The sequence below is a fragment of the Larus michahellis genome, chromosome 2 (genome assembly GCF_964199755.1).
Source record: "Larus michahellis chromosome 2, bLarMic1.1, whole genome shotgun sequence".
NCBI lineage: Eukaryota > Metazoa > Chordata > Aves > Charadriiformes > Laridae > Larus > Larus michahellis.
In genome coordinates this window covers 115,565,818-115,586,013 of record NC_133897.1, presented here as the reverse complement: position 1 = coordinate 115,586,013, position 20,196 = coordinate 115,565,818, and positions in this window count along the sequence as shown.

Genomic DNA, 20,196 nt, shown 5'->3' with positions numbered 1-20,196 from the left:
CCTTTTATCTTTTCAAAATTATTCATGTCTATAATGCAGTAAAAGGAAAAAAAAAAAAAAAAAACAAACCAAAAAAACCTTTTCCTTTTTGAAAGACACAGGTTGATTGCTGTCTCTTTTTGAGAAGTAGTATGTGCAGAAATGAGGTCACTGTCTGAAATCACTCCCCCATCTGCTCTGTTTAGCCTGTGAGTCATACGGAGTAAGAAAAAAGATTATATGAACCAGAGTTAACGTGGAACTGAAAACAATAGAATAGCACAGCTACAAAAGAAATGACTACCCCACAGTTTGCCCTGTTCCCCTCTATTTGCTTTCTAGCTTGCATGCGTTAATTAAGCAAGTCAATTGAAAACAAAGCAGTGAGAAAAATAGAATGCCTAATCGTGATTAAAACAGACGAAGAAGCAATCCCCAGGGAACCATGGCAGTCATGATGGAAGCGTACGTTTTCATTGACCTATTAAGATTCTTAGGCATTGAGAAGAAATATTAAGGGTGTTATGAATTTCATCAGGGATGAGGTAATACTAGTATGCCTTGTCAGTGCAACAGCCTAGTGTGCCTTCTGGTCCCTAGAAATGAATCCCAAGGAAGTTACAGGCATTATGAACATGGTGAGTGGTGGCACAGGTAGACATGCAAAGTGGCAACATAACAGCATACAAGAGGTGTCAACGTAATAGTTACACCTGGCACTCAAATCTTTTTCTGCTGAGGAGTTTGAGAAAAGGAAGTTTCTTTTTGAGTTTTTCTGTCATTGATATTCAATAGAGATTTGACAAAGTTCTCAGATAAACTGTAAACAGAAATGATGTCTTCCAAAACGTATAGTATTAAGATTCATTGAAGACAAAATTTATTTTCCTTTCAAATTTTTGTGTTCATCTACACAAGTAGGTCAAAATATTCTGCAACTAGTTCATGATCTAAAAATGCCACTTTGGATGTTTTGAAACTATCTGTGAATTTGGGTCTTAAAAATACAGAATAATTTTGGGCAGAATGAAAACTAAATAAAAAAATAGTAGATCAAGGCTGAAAAAACTCAGGAAAGACCCATTCATGGATGCATAATTTGACCAAAGAGCTAAAGATTTTATGTCTTTCCCTGCAAAATAAAGTATTTGATATTGCACATTTGTTGTACAAGATAGCTTTAACAGGAAAAAAGCCCAACCTGAGATGTGCTTTTCTGCATGACTCTGTGGGTGGCTTGCATAGTGTTTACATCTGATTTAGGAAGAGAGGAGAAACAGCTGCTCATGGGCCTTACGCAGCCAAAAACTGGCAGCTGGAGACACCTTCAAATCTACCTGAGAAGGTCAACCTGCAGCCCTGGGGCTCAAAATCAGGCTGAGCTCAGCACCCGCAAGAGGAAGCTGCTGACCTGCCCCTATGACCCATGCCCAGGGCCCAACCCAAACCCCAACACTCACAGCGCTGACGATCCAGTCTCCTGGGGAAAGGATAGGTCAAAATCCAGCATTTCCCCATTTGAGGGAGTGCTCGATCACTGACCCACCAACACCAGCCTTTGCTGACAGCACACGACTTGCCATTTTGACGTAAAAGTAAAGTTTCAACGTGTGCTTTTCTGACCACTCATAGAACATCTTCCTCTTGGCAGCTGAACCAGAAAGCAAGTGTCTGCGTAGACTTAGTCATCTCCCTTTTGCTTTCAGTCTTAAATCTATCGAAGTATTTCTCGATGCACTTTTTCAGGGCTGCTACTGAAAAAGCCACTAACAGCACAGGGGAAGATATTTTCACAAAAACATAAAAACCATGACTCTGCAGAGTTCATCAAGGAGCAGCCGCAAGCAGGAGGATTGTTTATACAGTGCTTTGGGAGGGAGGGAGAGGGAGAAACTAATGCAAGGATCAAACAAAAGGAATTGTGGAACATTCATTAGAAAATAAAGGTGTTGATGAAAAACAGGATGGCTTTTTAATTGTAAAATATTCAATAAGTTGAATATAACAAATGGATTTTTGTTACTTGGTTAGTGTCTTGTGGGCAGGACAGAAGGAATAGAGAATTTTTCATACTTTTAATAAATGTTTATTATTAAAGCATTTACTAAATGTTTAAAAAAAAACAGTTGCAAAAGCTCATTCTTGGTAAACAAACCTATAAGCTCACTACAAGTCAAAGTAAGAGTCAAAATAAAGCTCTTATTGTTGCTTTAAAAAAACTTAAATTTAAAAAGCCAATTCAGATAAATTTTTAACAGTAGGGTTTTTTTAAAATCAAACCACTGTTCAAACCTAGCTCTCACCTAGGGCTATATACTCCAGCACCTTGGCTCTTCTGACAAGAAAGTGAGTGTGCAACAGCCAATACATAAACTAGTAGCTGAACTTACAGGTTCTAAGTCACATAAAAGTGTGAATTCAGCTTATATTTCTAGGATCTAGGTTTGCATTTGGAGCTCATATGAACCTTGTTCTTACAAAAATAACATTCCTCCCAGGTACTAATAGAAAGTTAAAAGGATTTTCTTTACTTCCTTAAACCTGCAAGTTCTTCTGTGTTTGCTCAGCTTTGCTAGCTGGCAGTGAGACCAGAAGTATTATGTGATATTTGATTATTACCAGTTGAATAGCTAAAATGTAGAAAACTTGGTAAGCAGAAAGAACGAATGCATTTGCAGTAAGATTCATTTGGTCACTACATCAATCTGCTGAATATTAAAATTTGCAAAATATTTCATTTTCTTACAGCTGACTGCGGTGGTAATGTCTCTGCAGGTAAAACAAGGTCAGGTGGAGATAGCTCAACTCACTTCACACCGGTCCCATTCTCGTAAGGCATATCAAAATACACTAAATTAATAAGGCTGATTCAACATCTGCAATTCTCTTAATACTTCAAAAGCAGAACAGTAAACGCTGACACAGCCAGCTGGGTGTCAGCCCCGAAGGATTTACATCTATGGTTACAAAATATTGAAGAAAACACAGATCTAAACAGAAACTTCTCCCAGCCAAGACAGTCTTTACCTGTTTCTGATTAAGACTCCATCGCTATGTTTGCAATCCCAAATGCTAGTAACGCTCACCCCTCCTCGAAATTCTGCTGGCTCATCCCCACCCCCATAAATGCTGCAACCCTTCTTGCTTTAGTGACCCCTCGCTTGAGAACTGCTGCCTAGGTCTTTCCCTCCCCAATGCTATATTTGTATCCAGTCAATGAATCCGAAATCCCCTGCTAATTACCATCTAAGCTGTTATAAAGAATCTACACGTGTTACTGCCCGAAAGAGGATTACTGTACTTCAAACTTAGCAAAGCTTGGTAATCCCATGTGCCGTAGGAGCGGACATCATAACGGATGCAAGTGCTTACGGACAGGACTTTGGGCAGCGTTTCCTTTCCTGCCTGGTTTAGTTGCTGCCACCACTCTTTGCTTCTGCGGCAATACCCAAGAAGTCTCTGCTGCAGTATCCAAGAGGTCTCTGACCATGATAGCTGTGTAACATGCTGAGGAGCACATGCAAAAAGAAATAAGTATTACAAATATGTGCTGAGTAATATCTTTATTTAGTTAGGTGCATTTACAATTCTTAATGCTGTAGTGTCCTGTTGAGACAATGGTGGCAGATTTCCTTGGTGGTATTTATGGCCTTAAAAAATGCCTCTGAAATCTGTTTTGGAGTTAATTTTTATTTTTTTTTTACAAAAAACATTGGAAAAAAATAAGTAAAGTTCCTACCATAAGAGCTCAGATAGTGATCTTAAGCCTATGTATCTCCCAGTCTAAATATTTTAGTATTATCCAGATATCTGGAATTCCCACTTAATGAACAAGTTTGTAGTTGAAGACAGCATGAGAGTAAGTAGCAAGTGCTCCATTGTATTAAAATGTGTTTTTAAATTTGGTTACATCATTTTAAAATAATCATAAAAGAATGCTTTGTTTTCGTTTACAGACAGGAAAAAAACCCCTCATTTTTGTTAATAACCTGCACACTACTGAAAGTTTACACAGCTCCATTAAGTGTCACCGCAAATTGTTTGCTCCCTACGTTTGTAGGACGAGTGACAAGAGCCAAGTTCACAAGGATACCAAAGACCTATGTAATGTCTTCCAAGGCTCATGCCTTTTCCAGAGAAGAGAGGGGATTATCCAGTAGAGGAGAGATTATCTCAAGACTCTCCAGGAAGGAGACGTTTGAGACAGGCAGCGCTTGCAGGAGAAGGAAACGTCCATTGCACAGCTAGGAATAATTGGGAGACAGGCATACAACTTTCATTGAAACTCCAGCCTTTGTGTTTCAGAAAGAGACGGAATTAAAATGCTGTTCTGGCAGTAGAAAGCACCAAAAGTTTTTCCTCACCTTGTGTATACCTGCATTTCATCTCTAAAACTTTATTAGCATTAATTAATATTCTCTTGAATACAGATTTCCTTTACATAAAGAGAATTAAAAAAAAAAAAAAAGCAAAGAAAGCTAAAGAAACTAACCAACATACAAAAAAAAGTCTATTCCTAAGGAATTTTCCAGGGGTTCAGTTTAAAAGGACATAAAGTGGAAGAGTTATGAAAAAATCAGTGAAGAAAAATTGCTGAGTTACAAACCTTAGAAGTCAGTACTCCCCAGAACTGCTGGATTTTTCAAGCTTTTGATGACCAAGTAGGTTGAAAAATGACTGATTAAGATACTTACCAACAATGAAAGACAGAAAAATTATTTTAAATCACGTTCTGAAGAGAAATGAATTGTCAAGAAATTATTTTCATTATCACTAGCACAAATTGTCACATCCACCACAGGGCAAGATCCATTACTCAAAGGCTAGTTTAATCAGCACCAGTAGCTTTGGGAATATTTTACTGAAAATTGACCCTTCCCAGGTTAGGAGTTTCTTTCCAATTTTGACCAAAAAAAAAAAAAAAAATCTACAAGACAAATCATTTGTAATGTTTGTTTGCATCTGTGACACATCTATCCTGAAACAGGGCAACATAAATACCATGTCACCAAGGAAGGACTTGCTTATGCAGTTAAATATTCCATATGAAGTATGAATTAAAAAAAAAAATAATATTCTTACAGTGCATATGCATTTTTTTAAAAAAAACCTGTAGAAAGAAAAAGCTAAGTATTTTACAGAGATCTGTCCCTGGATTGAGAACTCTTCTGCAGATGTCACTGTAGCTCTCTACGAATGTCCAAATTTTATAAAGTGTTTCTTCACTGAAGCCAGCTAAACTCTTTGTCCTCGTACCTCATGGCATTGAAGTCCATGGTTAAACACTTCCCCAAAAATTCATTAACCCAAAGTTAAGATTACTTCCCTTGTGCTGTCATTCAGCTGTTCTCAAACCAGTGGAAACCAGAAAATAGTCTCGCAAAAACATCTCATCTATAAAACTTTTAACTCACGCAAATTCATACAGGCAGTGGGGCAGTGAACTTCAGAAAGACTGCAGAAACGTGTAGGCAGGATTGGAGTGAAACACTGTGGCTCTCCCCCAAAAGCAACCCCATTGTGCCCCAATACAACAGTAACACAGAACCAAAGCTTTTTTTCCCCAGGGGTTATTTAATCTAAAATTTTTGGTGTACACATAAAAGTTTTGCCATTAGGAGAAAGAGTATAAACTTTCCATGGCATTCATTAATTCCCTGCCCTCCTTATGAAACTTAAAATTTCTAGATAACAAGTTAACTAAGTTATATAAGGTGTCACGATAGCTGTCTATAAAGGGCCAAATTGTATGCTTTTGCTTCTTGACTGAATCCAGCTAAGCTCTTTGTCCCAGCAACTTACGACTCTAAGTTTCACAGATAAGCTCTTCATTTCCCCAGGAAGTCATTAACTCAAAGTAAAGATTGCCCAGTGGCACTTTCCTTTATAACGGTTATAGAAATCCTGTTATAGAAATCCACTTCAAATAAGAAAGGGTTATATATTTTTATATAATAGCTTCAACACTCTTATTAACAGGTTTTGTGCATGACAGTATCTTCAATTTTCTTCTAATGGTGTCTAGTTATTTTTCCTGAACGGTCACAATCAAACCTCTCAGGGAGTACGTGAGTGGTCCCAAATATACTTTCCCTACATGGGTCTACCTAGCTTTCTCAGTCTCTCACCTTGGCAGTGCTCTTCTGAAATTCCTGGGATCTCATGTCAGTTAACATCAATAATTTCACCATGATAACAGCAAGCATATAATTTAGTGCTTCGCTGTCCATGTAAATAAATCAAGTCATGCTAGTGTTTCCAGCTTTGCTAATGCAAATACCAAGACTGAGGACTCCACAGCTGAAAGAGGCCATCATTTGCCTCCGTCAATAGTATTTACAAAATAAAAGGAAATCTCAGTGAATTCTCTTTCTCCCTGCTGCTGAAGGGCAAATGCATTATCATCTTTTTCTTCAAAGACAATATCTGAAGTCATATAAAGAATAAGGTTTTGACGTCCTATTCTAACGGAAATATCTCTTTCCATTCCTGGCAGAGAATCTGTGGAGGAAATTTTACTTGGAGATAACTTTTTAAAAATGATTTAACAGAGTATTTTGGCGATTAACATTATTAACTTAACTAAGACAAGCATGCAATAATATATCTCTGATTAAAAGCCATCTTCGCAACTATGGCTAGTTAAGAACATCAGGTAACACGCTAAGAAAATTGGCTCAGACGCATGCTAAGGACCTACTGCACTGCTGACACTCTGCTTAGCTGGGTTTAATCTCTGCCACAGCCATGGTCCTTTTCAAATTTGCTCCGCAAAAGGCAAAAGACAGAAAAGAGGAACGGAAGATGAAGGAGCATTAATCGAAATTCCAAAGTGAACGTGTCTAACATTTTTTTCTCTACACGATGTGATCTTTTTAATACATAGCAGTAGATTTGCAGCATGGTGGCCTAAGGATAAAAGGGAATCAAGGTTTGCAGGGAAAAGGAGGTAACGGTAGCTGGATAAAACAAGGCAAGCTTGCAGGCACCATTCCTTGAGAACTTGATAAAGTTACTCTGAAACAAACTCTCTCATATTTCTCACACTCCAGCTCTATCAATGAGTCTAAGGGAAAGGTATTGCCTCTCTCTATAAACCCCATTTCCTTTTTCAGAGTGCTGCTTCAACAGGGTCACAAACTTTGGGCCAATCTTTTCACGAGTGGCGGAAAGACTTTGCAATTCCGTTCCTGCACCATAGAAGGAGACTTACCAGGAGATACACCAAAGATGAGCAAGGCTGTAGGAAAAGGTGGCACATCTTACAGAGAGACTCCGGGGTCTTTCTGAATGTACCTATTCAATTGCAGTAGCACTTTCCCAAAACATTTTCCCTTTCCCCCTCAATGACAGAATGCCGGGAGCTACTTTGCAAAGATCTTTCCTCCCTTCCCCCACATTGCGTTATTCTTTATATCTTCTCTCTTACACCGAGAAAACGATGCAGAAAGAGTAGCTAGTGTTTTCCACACCAAATAATTTGTTGACTGTTAGAGGGCATATGGGCAGGACAAGCGCTGCCTTCAGCAGAGTATCTGTGCCCTCTGTCATTATTTTGTGCTCTCGCTGGCCGTTCCAAGCTCAAAGCAAGCCCTACTTCCGTCCGCTGCTCGCAGCAGTCGTTTAAAGGACAAGAGTTTTTTTGTGGCTGTGCTGCAGTTCACAATGCCAACACAGAAAGCCTCGTTCCTTCTTTACTTTTTATCTAGGAATGAACACAAAAGATGGGGTGGGGGAAGGGAAGGAGAGATGGAAGAGTGCCCCAATGTTTCTCCCGGTGTACACAACATTCGTTGCGATGTTCGCGGAAGGACTTAACGTATATTATCCGGGTTACCTAGAGAATATTAAATCATAGAGTCATTAAAATATCAGAGGTTAAGTTAATTTAATTTCTGTAACTATAGAAGAAGTACAACTATTTTTATTTGAAGTAATTATCTGTGTGTGAAAATTGCTTTTTAACTGGTATTTGAATCTAGTCGCTATTTTGGCAAGGTACGCGTTTTAAGCACATGGTACGTAACCACTGCAAATATTGCTGAGACTTATCGACCATAATCCACTACCACCATTTATATAAAAAAGATTAAATGTGATTTTCCAAAGATACGTTCTTTCTCACATATGAATGAATTTTGAGAGTTTTTTGTGTGCTGCTTTATTAAGAGCCACAGTTTTATAACATGCTAAAATCACATGTACTAGCAGATGAAAGCAGAGAAGAGGCATTTAAATTCCTGGGAATTTAGAAAATCATATTTCCATGCCAAAAAAAACAGACCAAAGTCCTTCTCCTACTGTCACTCATCTCATCAGTAACCTTACTGTGAAAGCCTGTTTGTCTTCGGTCTTTGCTCATATTAGCAAAATATTTTCAATAATTTGTTTGTGCCATGACATGAGCGTGAAAATTTCCAATTCCCAATTGAGTTTGCCATTGCAAATTGAAGAGCAGATAAAGTTTTAGTTTACTATAGGTACTAGGGAGTGCCTTTGCTTAAAACCAAGATAAGCTGCGTTGGATTTGAAACAGAGCTCAGGAAGGGACACAGTCTCATGGGGCTCTGACCCCCAGGGAAAGTACCCAACACAGACAAATTTCCAGCTACTTAATCCTTTTACAATTATTATTATTTCTTAAATTATTATTTTCTTCTTATTACTATTTCTAAAATTACTATTTTACTATTATTTTTCCTGCTAGTTTAAAAATGCAACAAAGAACAACGATGAAAAAAAAAAATTAAAAACTTGTTCTATTTTCTTCGTTTTCTGTCTAAGAAGAAAACATGCCTAGCCTGCCCTATAATAATTTTCTCATGTGGTTGTTTGTCCTTTGTGTTTCCTTGAACTAAACATCTAACTATGGATAATGTAGCCTCAAAAAGTCTCCAGGAAAGAACCCAGTTGCCGCGTCCTGTAGGATCAATGTTTCAGTAGGTAAATTGCATTCAATCCTGTTTTGCTTTGAGGGTAAGCGTTTGACCCATTTGATACAAAGAGTTGATCAACAACTTTCTTTCCATAAGTGATGTGCATACAATAAGCAACAGAATTAGAACATCACAACCTTCACTGAGGCAAGGTGTACAAACACAGTAAGATAAAACGCTCATTGCTCCACATAACTTTTGTCTACTAAAATCAATTGCAACTTCCTCATGTGAACCGTTACAAATTTTGCAAGACTTAGTTTATTTTTATATAGAAAACTACATCGTGCATCTAGGGAAATGAAGGGGTATGGCATACTTCAGGTCTGCCTCCCACTCTGAGAGGCAGAACCCGTTTGCTGCAGAGGTAAATAACAAGGTGACAGCAGTGCTGCCTGCCAGGGAGGCTTCCCGAGGCTCTTCAGTGAGTGGGAAAGAGAAGACCTTGCCCATATTGCACCTGATGGTAACGTCCAACTGGCAAATGCAGAGAGTTTAAAACAGAATTCTTCAGAAGAAATCATCTCCTTTCTTTATAAATTTAAATACTTCGAAACCATATGAAAGGCTCAAAATATTTTCCCATTTTGTCTGTTATCATATAAAGTTGAAATAAAATTTACCACATTATTGAAATGAAATACTGAAATTAGGCTGGAAAGCTCCGCAATGAAAGGATGATGCTCTCATATTGTGCCTGTTTCAAAATGGCATTTTCTCAGTGCTAGTCTGTGTCATTGGAAAATGTTCAACTGACTTCAGGGAAGTATATAACTTATAGAGGTATATTTCCATCTCTGGGATGCAGGAGAGTGCAAATTATGTATTGGCCCTCAGTCTTGTCCTAAAACAGTGCAACGGTATGCTCTCCGATACATGAAACTCATGGCAAAACTAGCTCACCCTCCCTGCTACAAAAGCACCTCCAGTATTTTTTAAGGTATAAAAATATCAAAACTATTTGTGTTCTGAAGGGCACGGAATAGCTTGAGAGCAACAACAAGCTTTGTAAGAACCCACATGACGCATTCGCAGCCTTGTTTGTTAAATGCCAAATGATATTTCATTTTGCAGCGCTTAAGCCCACCATCTCTGTTGCAGAATTCACTGGTTTCTCCAGCCTACCTCAACATTGAGAGTTTTTGTTCTTACACGCAGCCGGCAGTCTGGCAAGCTAATCGTCCTCTGCTGATTCTGCCAGATGTCTGTGAAATAGAAAGCTGCCCACCACCAAACAGACTGGCAGTTTTATGACTGTGACAATTGCTTGTGGCAAAATTATAATTAGTACACCAATGTTGCTATGCATTCTAAATTGGATCACACTGATTCCTGCTCCAGTTTTTTCAGACACTCTGAATATGATTTTTAAACAATTGTGAAAGCAGCTTGCATGCTGATTGCCATTAAAACCAACATCTACCAGATCTCAGTATCAGGCACAGCGATGTTTCTCTCACTACTCTGAGAGATGGTGTCAGTGGCGAAGACTATGCTGTGTTGGTCCAGGGAAGGCTGTCAATGTTGTTCTGAGAGTTATAAAACATCTTTGGGTGATTAGAGATAACAGCCCATGTAACGTCTCCAAGTGGTTGGTGACATGCAGATTATAGAGACTTTTTGCTAAACAGAACGCTCCACACAGAGCTGTTGTGATTAAATATTTTTCATATGTGTTTCCATTCCAAGCATTTTTAAACACCTCTAAGCAAGGGAGAGTGGGTGGAGAAATATGACATGCAGAGAAAAGGACTTGGAAATTTAACATTTTGCAAAAAATATTCTTGAGGAGGTCAGACATGCTGCGTTTCTCCGCGATTGCTCAGTGGGTCTCATCTCACTGCCCTAATCCCCGGGAAAGTTGAAGACATGATCCCACCAAATGAATTTTTAAGGTACAGTTGGTATTGCTTAAGGAGGGGACATGCAAGGTGTACATCGCCCTTTAACTGGCTCGGTGGGTTATTTGCAGCTTGGTGCAGCTGGCACGAGGTCCCGTGGTGGTGGCTGGTGGTGGGGAAGGAGCCACCTTTGCAGGGGCTGTTTCCACAACATTCACTCCTGCTTGAGGAACCAATGCCTTTCCAACAACACAGCTGTGCTGCACTGAAACAAGGTTATCAAATTAGTCACCTTCCTATCTAATTGCTCCAATCATAGAAGCAGAGAGCAAAACCCCTAGCGGACTTTTTTAGTAACTGTCTCTAGCTGTGGCCACCCTGCATAAAGCTTAAGCAAAGCCAGTGGCTTTTGCTCCCTTCAAGAAACTTACTTGCTGCAGACAAGAAAAAGCCATCTGAAGAGGAAACTGATCAAGCTGAGGAGAAGAGCTGCCTGGTCTCACAGTTCCACTGCAAAGAGCATCTGAAAACAGCAGAGGCAAATGCACATTGCCCTCTGATGAGCACATGGAGAAGAGTTCACCTTGGGCTCTCCTGAACCAAACAGGAACCATCACGGATGGTGGCTTATTCACGTGAACTGTTACCCATTGTAAAGCCTGGCTGAAATCAGCTGCAGTGCACTTGCAGACTAATAAAACAAGCCTGATGTGAAACAGAGAGCACGGCAGGCATGCTGAGTACCATTTTGAGGTACTTGAGACAAGAGTTAAGACGCCTGGCTGGCTCTGCTTGTGCCAGACAGCTGTGTTGCAGACTAGCAGGACCTTCCCCACAGATGCTTCCCACAAGGAGGGTGATGGCTTTGTGCCATCCCTGTCCTTCCAAATCCAAGTCTCCTTCAGACAGACCCACAAGGAGGGCCTGGGGGGGGCTGCCCAGCAAAGCTTCACAGCCTGATGCACACACAGAGCAGGTGGAGGGTGGGCAGCCCTTGCAAAGAGCAGGAAAGTTTTGCCGTGTATTTGCTAACTGGCCTTTTGTGAGTTTTATAATTGCAAGTTTTCGAGCACCGTAGCAAGCACTGCAATACAAGGCATCTTTGCATCAGTTATAGCACAGCAACACTTGGGGAAAAAAACACCTTGCTGGCCAGAGTCTTCAACAGGGAACGTTCAAAAGAATATACAGGGAGCAGCAGATCTTGCTTCCCTAATGGCAACATGCCTTGTAGACATTTAGCAACAACAGGTACGACTAAAACAGAATTCATACACTGCCACTGCATGAGCTGTCCTCCAGTTCTGATTTTCTAAAAGTCAGGTGTAAGGCCATGAAGCTAAGAGGTTCCCAGTATGAACCACATAGCAGTCAAAGCCATTTCAGCGATAGCTGTCATGCAAACAAACAGAGGAGAAAAGAAACCCTGGTGCTCCCGAGGCTCCTGCACACTCCTCACACTCAGTCACCCAGCCAGGATGTGTGGGCATCTCCAGGGGACATCTCAAAGGACATCAACAGCCAGGTTTGAAAAATCCAACTCTGAGGCTAAACCATGCTGATTACAGATCGCTGTGTTCACTATCATTGTGCTAATGACCTAATCACTATTTACTGTTCAGGACAGGCCTTTCTGTTGCATCATATTTTGAAAGGAAATACTCTTCCAAGATGATTCCATTGTTCAAGGCCTGACAGCAAACAAGCAAATCAGCCTTATACATGCAGTGATTAGTCCAGCTAGAATAAGAAAGAAAAAACAGAGACAAAAGCTCTACTTCTGGGCATCTTTATCATTCTGCATGATGAATCTTAAAAAAGAAAGAAAGGAAAAAAGCCATAACCCAAACATCAAACAAGAAATAAACACCAGCTTAAAATATCTCTCTTGAACAAGGAAAGGCATCAAATCAATTGTGTGGGCATCCAAAAATTATTTTACTGGTGAAAAATACTTCTGAAGCCTTCTGGGCCATTTTCATTTCTGCATAAGATAAAAATGTTATAGGTTCGTTGGTTTGTTTTTAAAAATTGCCTAATTGATGGTTAGAAAGAATCACTGCAAAGAAGTATCAGCTCTGCTACTTAAAAATAAGTATTTCTTAGCAACATGACTCAAGTCTCCTGGAAATTCAAGGCAAGATTCACTGGTACTACTGTTAGTATATACTACAAAATTCAATGTTCATAAGATAGCACTCTGTAACATATTAATATTGACCTAAGATATTATTGCAGCTACTGGTAGAAAAAAGTAACTGTCCCATTGCCACACTAACATTTTTATATCTGGAGTAAAGGAGATCAAGGAAGCAAGACAAGGAAAGAAACAATTTTGTGGCTTTTATGGACACATAGGAAGAGTCAGTGGGTGAAATCTCTACTACTGTAGATTAGCAATGAATAAGAGATGGATGAGGGACAGCTGGAAAGCCCAAAGAGACCAATAGCTTATGTTTTTCTCCAAGAATGGCATACAGCAAGTAGCAAATGCTGTATTATAAAGCACTCACTTGTGTATTACCTGGTTTTCTCCCACTGGCTTTGCTTTTTTTTAGACTGTCTTTACAGATTGGTATCATAGTGCTTGGTACGCTGTGAAAACAGACAGAAAATGGGAAACTATTGATCCAGTTAAACATTAGGGATTTATAGGCAGTTAGCAATTAATTGGATTGATCATTTTGGTGCAGCAATTTGGAAAGTAGCTAGAAGACTTTAGGGATGTAATGGAAAAGCTACAATCAAAAGCAATGCCCCTCCCCATCTTCTGCAAAACAGCCACCTCTCTTCATTTAGCAACTTAACTTGCCTTGCTAAAATTTCCCATTGATTCACACATTTTGTGAAACGCATTTATTAAATGATAAAGTCTTCTGTGTTTTTGTTTTGTGAGTGAAAATACAAATTGCCAGAAATTCACAGCAAAATCCGCACAAACGGATGAGTGAGAAATTGCACATGAGGATTTGCTCACAGGCTGTCTCTCACCTTGTTTCGTAGGTGCCAGTGAGCTATCATCAATGACTAACGTCATTTAAACAATTAACACAAAAATCTCTTCTGAATACCATGTTTTGCATGGGAGGAACATCCTGGTGATCAGCACTGTGTAGTTAGGGGTGCATGCATGTGGCAAATGGAGGAGGGAAAGCAGTAGTCCTCCCTGTGCATATCTCCAACTGTGCAAAACAACTGGAGCCATCATCTCTAGCATACAGCATAGTCATTACAGTACTCAAACCTCAACAACAACAAAAGCTTGCTACGTCATTCCAGGAATGATGAAAAGCATAAAGTCACAAGTGTTATGGATGTGGGGGCTATATTGATCTATCACCTTCCCCTCTACTCCCATTCACTATTTTCTCCACAGTTACAACTCCAAGCACTATCCCACAGCCTCCTCTGTGGGAAACTAGTAGCAGAAGAATGGAATCCAAGGAAATACACATCTTTTATAAGATGTTAGACAATTTGGCTATTAATAACACTTGAATTCACACCTTCAGGGATGCAAAAATGCCACTGAAGGAGGGGTAAAATAGGCCAGCTTCAACTCAGTATGACTACAAGAGCCGCAGCTGGCCAAAGACAACCCTAATGCAACTCACAACTCCAGAACAATTGTGCTCTTTAAACTATCTGGCCAATATCTGTGTTTTCAGTGATTTTGCTGTCAGTAAATTAAAACAATAAAGAGACAGCTAATGTACTTGTGGTAATTTGAATGCTATTTCACGTTAATTAGCCAGGTCAGCCTTGCTGCAACACTTGAATTAATTGTGGGAAAGTGGTATCATCAGTTCACTGCTAGGTAGCACCGACAGAGCTGTTCAGCAGCTAATCCATCATTCAGAGACAGAAAATTTTGTAAGAAGACACAAAGCTTCAGGGACTGCCTTTTCTCTGTGACCTGCTGATGGAGCCTGCTATTAGTATTAATGTTTTATTAATGAAGATGCTAAAGGAAAGAGACAACATTTTCAGACATGCCTGGACTTGGGACACCTAGCTGTGTGTACACCATTTCCCAAAAGGACAGCGCACTTGTAATTCCAAATGAGGATCGGCAGCCACCTTTGGTGATCTGGCTAGCCACTTGCCCGTGGTCACACAAGCATTGGCTACACTGTGTGGCACAAAGCAGAGCTCCCCTCTGTACCTCCACCACCACCAAGCTTGTTGCAGGAGGAGTGCATCAGCATGACATTGCTGTGAGGCAAAGCTTGTTAACAAAAGGTTTTGCATTACGGCAGCAGAGCCGTGCTTTCCACCTGCCCCCAGCTCTATCTTGCTCAGCGCTAGCGATAAGTTTGTGCATCCCCGGGGGAAGGCCGCAGCACCCCTGGTAGCCCCACTCTGGTTTCCTCAACAGCCTTTTCCCTGCCTTCACTATAAAGTTATTCTCTCACTTTGTTCTTCATAAATGCTGCTTGGAAAGCCTATTGACAACCTGCTTAGAGGAGAAAAAAAGGTGCATTTCTCTTCTCTGACCATAGTACAACGTACATACAAATATACCTCTTAGCTATAACGGATTTGTTCTTCTTTCCAAAAGTAATTGCTAAAGGTTTGCTCCCTAGAAGACAAATACTGCTGATTAAGAGTGGTTATTGTTGTGTATTAAAATCATTTTTCGTAGTCTTGACGGAACTTATTAAAATACTGTAAGAAACCACAGTTTGCTGCCATCAGTGAGAACTGCATTTATCATACAAAAATAGAAAATAAACAGGCATGTGGAATTATCTCATACTGATCCCAGGCCAACAGTTTATTATTACCCAATTTCGGGGGCAGTTTCCTAAACTGAAGATGTCAAATTGGGTAAGTCACTTTCACTTGATTATTCTACCAGATCATTTTCTGACTGTTGGTACCTCTGCAGCTCACTCTAACAAGAGGCATATTTTAAATATCAGTAAAATTTTTATTCCATTTTTTTATCGGATCATGAAAAGAATAGCTTAGCTGTAGCTTTTTAACATAACCAAAGAAAATATGGTAAATGAAGTAGAAAGAGTCCAACCTAACTGATCACTATTTTAGGTCCATGATCCCTAAGTGTAAAAGGTTAAAAATAAATAAATAAAAACCAGTAATAGCCGTCAAAACTTTTTCTTTTTTTTTTCTGGTTAGGCAGTGTGCAATTGTTCTGCTTTCCCTACGTTCCTGCTGAAGATAACATATGGCCATACAGGCAACTCTGCCAATGCAGTGCACAAAGCAGTCATATCTTCTCTCCCCATCAAAATACTTAAACCAAAACAAAACTACCTCTTCCTTCAAATGCAAGATCCTAGTGGATCTGCCACATTTTTTTTTTTCCCAAAGAAAAGAAACGGCATTTTAATCCTTGAAAAACAGATATTTCCAGTGTGGAGCCATCATGTATGGTTGCTATGGTAACATAACAGTTGGCTAAATTCAATCAGTTCCCCCTATTATTTTGGTATTTTGTTTAAGAAAAACATCACTTAAAGAAGAAAGCTCCCTTCCCCGTTCCCTTCACACACATCATTTAAGAGTACTCAATGGGCTTATTAGTGTACTGGTCACTGTGACATAACCTCACCTTGAAGCAAAGCCTCTTCCTGAGGAAACCCCTAATAAGCACCAAGAATAACCAGCTAATAAACTGTGGAGACATATGACACATTGCATTCTCCTTTTACCTTCCTCTGCCTTACCTAACCAATACATTCCTGTATCCTTATACACTAATTTGCCTTTGCTGAGGCTATTGTTAACACATCAGCTACCTAAGCAGCTGGATTTTTATTTTTTTTTTTAAACTACACGTTCTCCTTTTCTGGCTTTCTTCAGATAAGCAGAATTCCATTTTCAGAAACACAGAAGTTTTAGCCACAGTAGAATCTTTTGCAACTCCACAGTGACATGTACAATGTTCAACATCACTAAAACTGAGACCTTTTTAGAGTCACTAAAGGCAAGTTCCACTTTCCAAATAACAGAAGTATTAAGGCTCAAATGAGGGACTTCGAAAAAAAATTTATTAAATAGATGGGAGGTCACTTTAGTCCCATAAATATGTCTAAAATGGCCTTGAAAACAGAGCAAAATGAGTATAGTTAACATGGGATCAGAGAAATCTCAGCACAGGAAAAGACATGGACTTGTTGGAGTAGGTCCAGGGGAGGGCCACAAAGATGATCAGAGGGCTGGAGCCCCTCTGCTACGAGAATAGGCTGAGAGACTTGGGGTTGTTCAGCCTTGAGAAGAGAAGTCTCTGGGAAGACCTTATTGTGGCCTTTCAGTACTTAAAGAGGCTTATAAGAAAGATGGGGACAAACTTTTTAGCAGAGCCTGTTGCAACAGGACAAGGGGTAATGGTTTTTAACTAAAAGAAGGTAGATATAGACTAGATAAAAGGAACAAATTTTTTACTGTGAGAGTGGTGAAACACTGGCACAAGTTGCCCAGAGAGGTGGTAGATGTCCCATCCATGGAAACATTCAAGGTCAGGTTGGACAGGGCTCTGAGCAACCTGTTCTAGTGGAAAATGTCCCTGCTTATTCCAGGGGGGTTGGATTACATGACCTTTAAAGCTCCTTTCCAACCCAAACCATTCTGATTCTATAACTCTAAATGGCATCCAGCGTGTTTAGGCTTTTAGAAACTGGTTGTTGGATTATTAAAGTGTCTCTCTCAAAACACAGCCCATGCGATCTACCTCAAGAATATCCATAGCAGAAGTACAGAGAGCACGGGTGCAGAGTTGATCTGCACCTGCAGAGTGAAACAGTAGTGGTCTCTATGCGCAACCTTGAGATGATATTTAAGGCACACCTGGGTTTGAGCAAGACCACAGATGCAGATGTCAGCAAGACGTAGCGTCTCTACACATGCAGAGACAGACACTGAAACCCAAGAGCTTCAGACACGCACTTCCCTTCCTTTTCAGCCCAACCCATCCCTGTGTTGACACTCATGGAAGTGGGTCCCAGGTTTACCAATGGCCTTGACCCAGCACTGGGGAAAAAGAGTTGTTCCGCTTCCTTGTCCTGCTGTTTGAAAAGAAATTCTACCGGAACAGATGATCTTTTGAGCCAGGGAGTAAAGCCTGAGCCCAGGCAAGCCTTGTACCATGTCTGCAGCATCTCAGTAACCTCAGGGGTTCCTTTCAGCTTTCTGCTCTTCCTCCTCATTCTTGCTGTTCATTCATCATAAAAACAGACAAGCTCATATTTTAATGACAACATGAGAGATCTCTTTTCCTCACTTTCCAGCCAAGGACACTGGATTCAAGTCAAGATACTGTTTCAAAATATTTTCTCGCTTAAAAAGCTTACTGAGTTTTTAATGCATCCTTAAGAAATGCTAAAAAAAAAAAAGTATTTTATGCAACAACCAAAAATTAAGCTAGTGCAGACAAAAAGCTCACAATTTCAAATTGTTGCAATAACAGAATTTTGCATATTTCTATTTTAAGAATGCTTTTCCCACCAATGTGTCAGCACACAAAACTCACATCTAACCAAAGGAAAAAGTCCTGCTTAAATGTATGGTTCGCAGTGGCAGCATGCCTGAGGCCATTATTTTGCCATATTATTTCAATTCCACTTTTATTTTTATTCTGGAGGTATGTAGTTAAGTCAACAGTAATGGAAACAAAGCACTCCGCTTACTGGTAGAGAGAGAATTGTAAGGCATTTTAAAGTGAAAAAAACATGAATATTTCAGGGTTTTACAAAGGATTTTCTGCTACAAATCTGCAAAGCAAATCTGAGACCATCACAGAATGTGTTAGCATTATTTGCATTAATTTATTTGTACTAAACCCTCACTGACTGATGCCTGGCAGAAGAGATTTATTTTGTGCACCAAAGGATCTTACATTTGGAGTTTACGATGAGCAGATGGGAGCAAATGAAAGTAATGATCTTTTTCCTTCAGTGTACTTAAATAAAACACCAGATATTGCCTGGTGTCACAACAGAATGGAGCTAATGGCATTTATGGATATCACTGCATTTTCTATGCTCAGAAATGCTTAGGAAGTTTGGCAGTTTTTCAGGTACTACCAAAAAGCCCATTTGGGATCCTGGCCTCTATTGTGGAATAAGGTAAGTTTTAAAACACTGAGACAATAATGACATAAAAAAACTTTACTTGATAGGTACCATAGCAACACCACCAAACTCTGATGAGCTCTAGGAGGTGTCAGAAACATTTTAGCAGTCTCATTGAATTTTCAAAACATATTTACAAAGGTTAATGCACATCAATTATTTAGCTCTGAAGGTGCTGGGTTTTGAAGCTTGTAATTGAGGGAGGACTGTGAAAGTTCATGTTTCATGGACTGTCTTGGCTAAATGGGATAAACATGCCTGAGAGGCCACGGTAACTCTTAAGACAAAAAAGGTCCCAAAACTTAGGGACAGGGACCTTGTCACCAGCTCACAATAATACACAAAGTGCTTTTAGCTGCATCATCACTGCTGATTTGAGTCCTTTCAGGTTAACCTAGCTTGAAAGGGCAGTCACACGTGAAGGAAAACTGGAACTACCAAGACAAGTTGTTTTGGCAGGAGATGAGTGGTGTAACTTGAAGAGCAGGAGCAGAGATGGGACAGCCAGGAAGCCAACATCTGAGTTAAGCACCTACGTGAACGCGTGAAGGAGACAGCGAGCAACTACAGGCAACTTCCACAAATTCTTCAACCAAAATTGAGTCAACATTTTCCCATCTCTTGCTACTTTTTTCCTGCCCTTAGTTCACTGTTTACTTTGCTGTTCTTGGGCTCATGTCCTCATTCAACCTTTTTGTGGTTTTTTTTTCCAGAGAAAGACAGGCTCAGAACCAGTGAAGCCCCAGTACCACCTGGCATGAAGACAATCCCATTTCAGAAGAAACATTAATAGGAGGGGTATCTTACACTGGAAGTTTGTTTTTTCCAAAGAAAATATAAGGGAACGTCAAGCTTGAAACTACTGCAAAATAAGGAAGTGCTTGCTGAATACTTGTGTGTTTTCTTACCTATCAATAATTTATTTGTTTTTAAAACCATGACTCCTCCAGACTGCCTGTTCAGAGAAGACATTGCAGTGTAAATTTTAAAATAATTTATGTGCAACAGCATTGTAACACTTAATAAACAGCTATAGGAAAAGTTTATTTCCAAGTAATTTTTGTCAAATCACTGAATACCCAAAGAAAAATGAATTCTGCCCAATATTTACGCATGCAGAGCATCTGCACATCTTGCTTCCATTTAAGCAGAAAAAAGAAAATTTTTTTTCGGCCACAGAGGAGAGAAAAAGTTTGGAAAAATCACTTTGGATTTGGTCCAAAAAGTAACCAAGCAGGCATCAGCACTGCCTCCAACCCTGCAGTTCTGCAGAGACCTGCTCAGCTGGTGTTGGAGGTGAAGTTTCTTAGACTCTTTAAAGTTTTACTACTGCACACATGCATA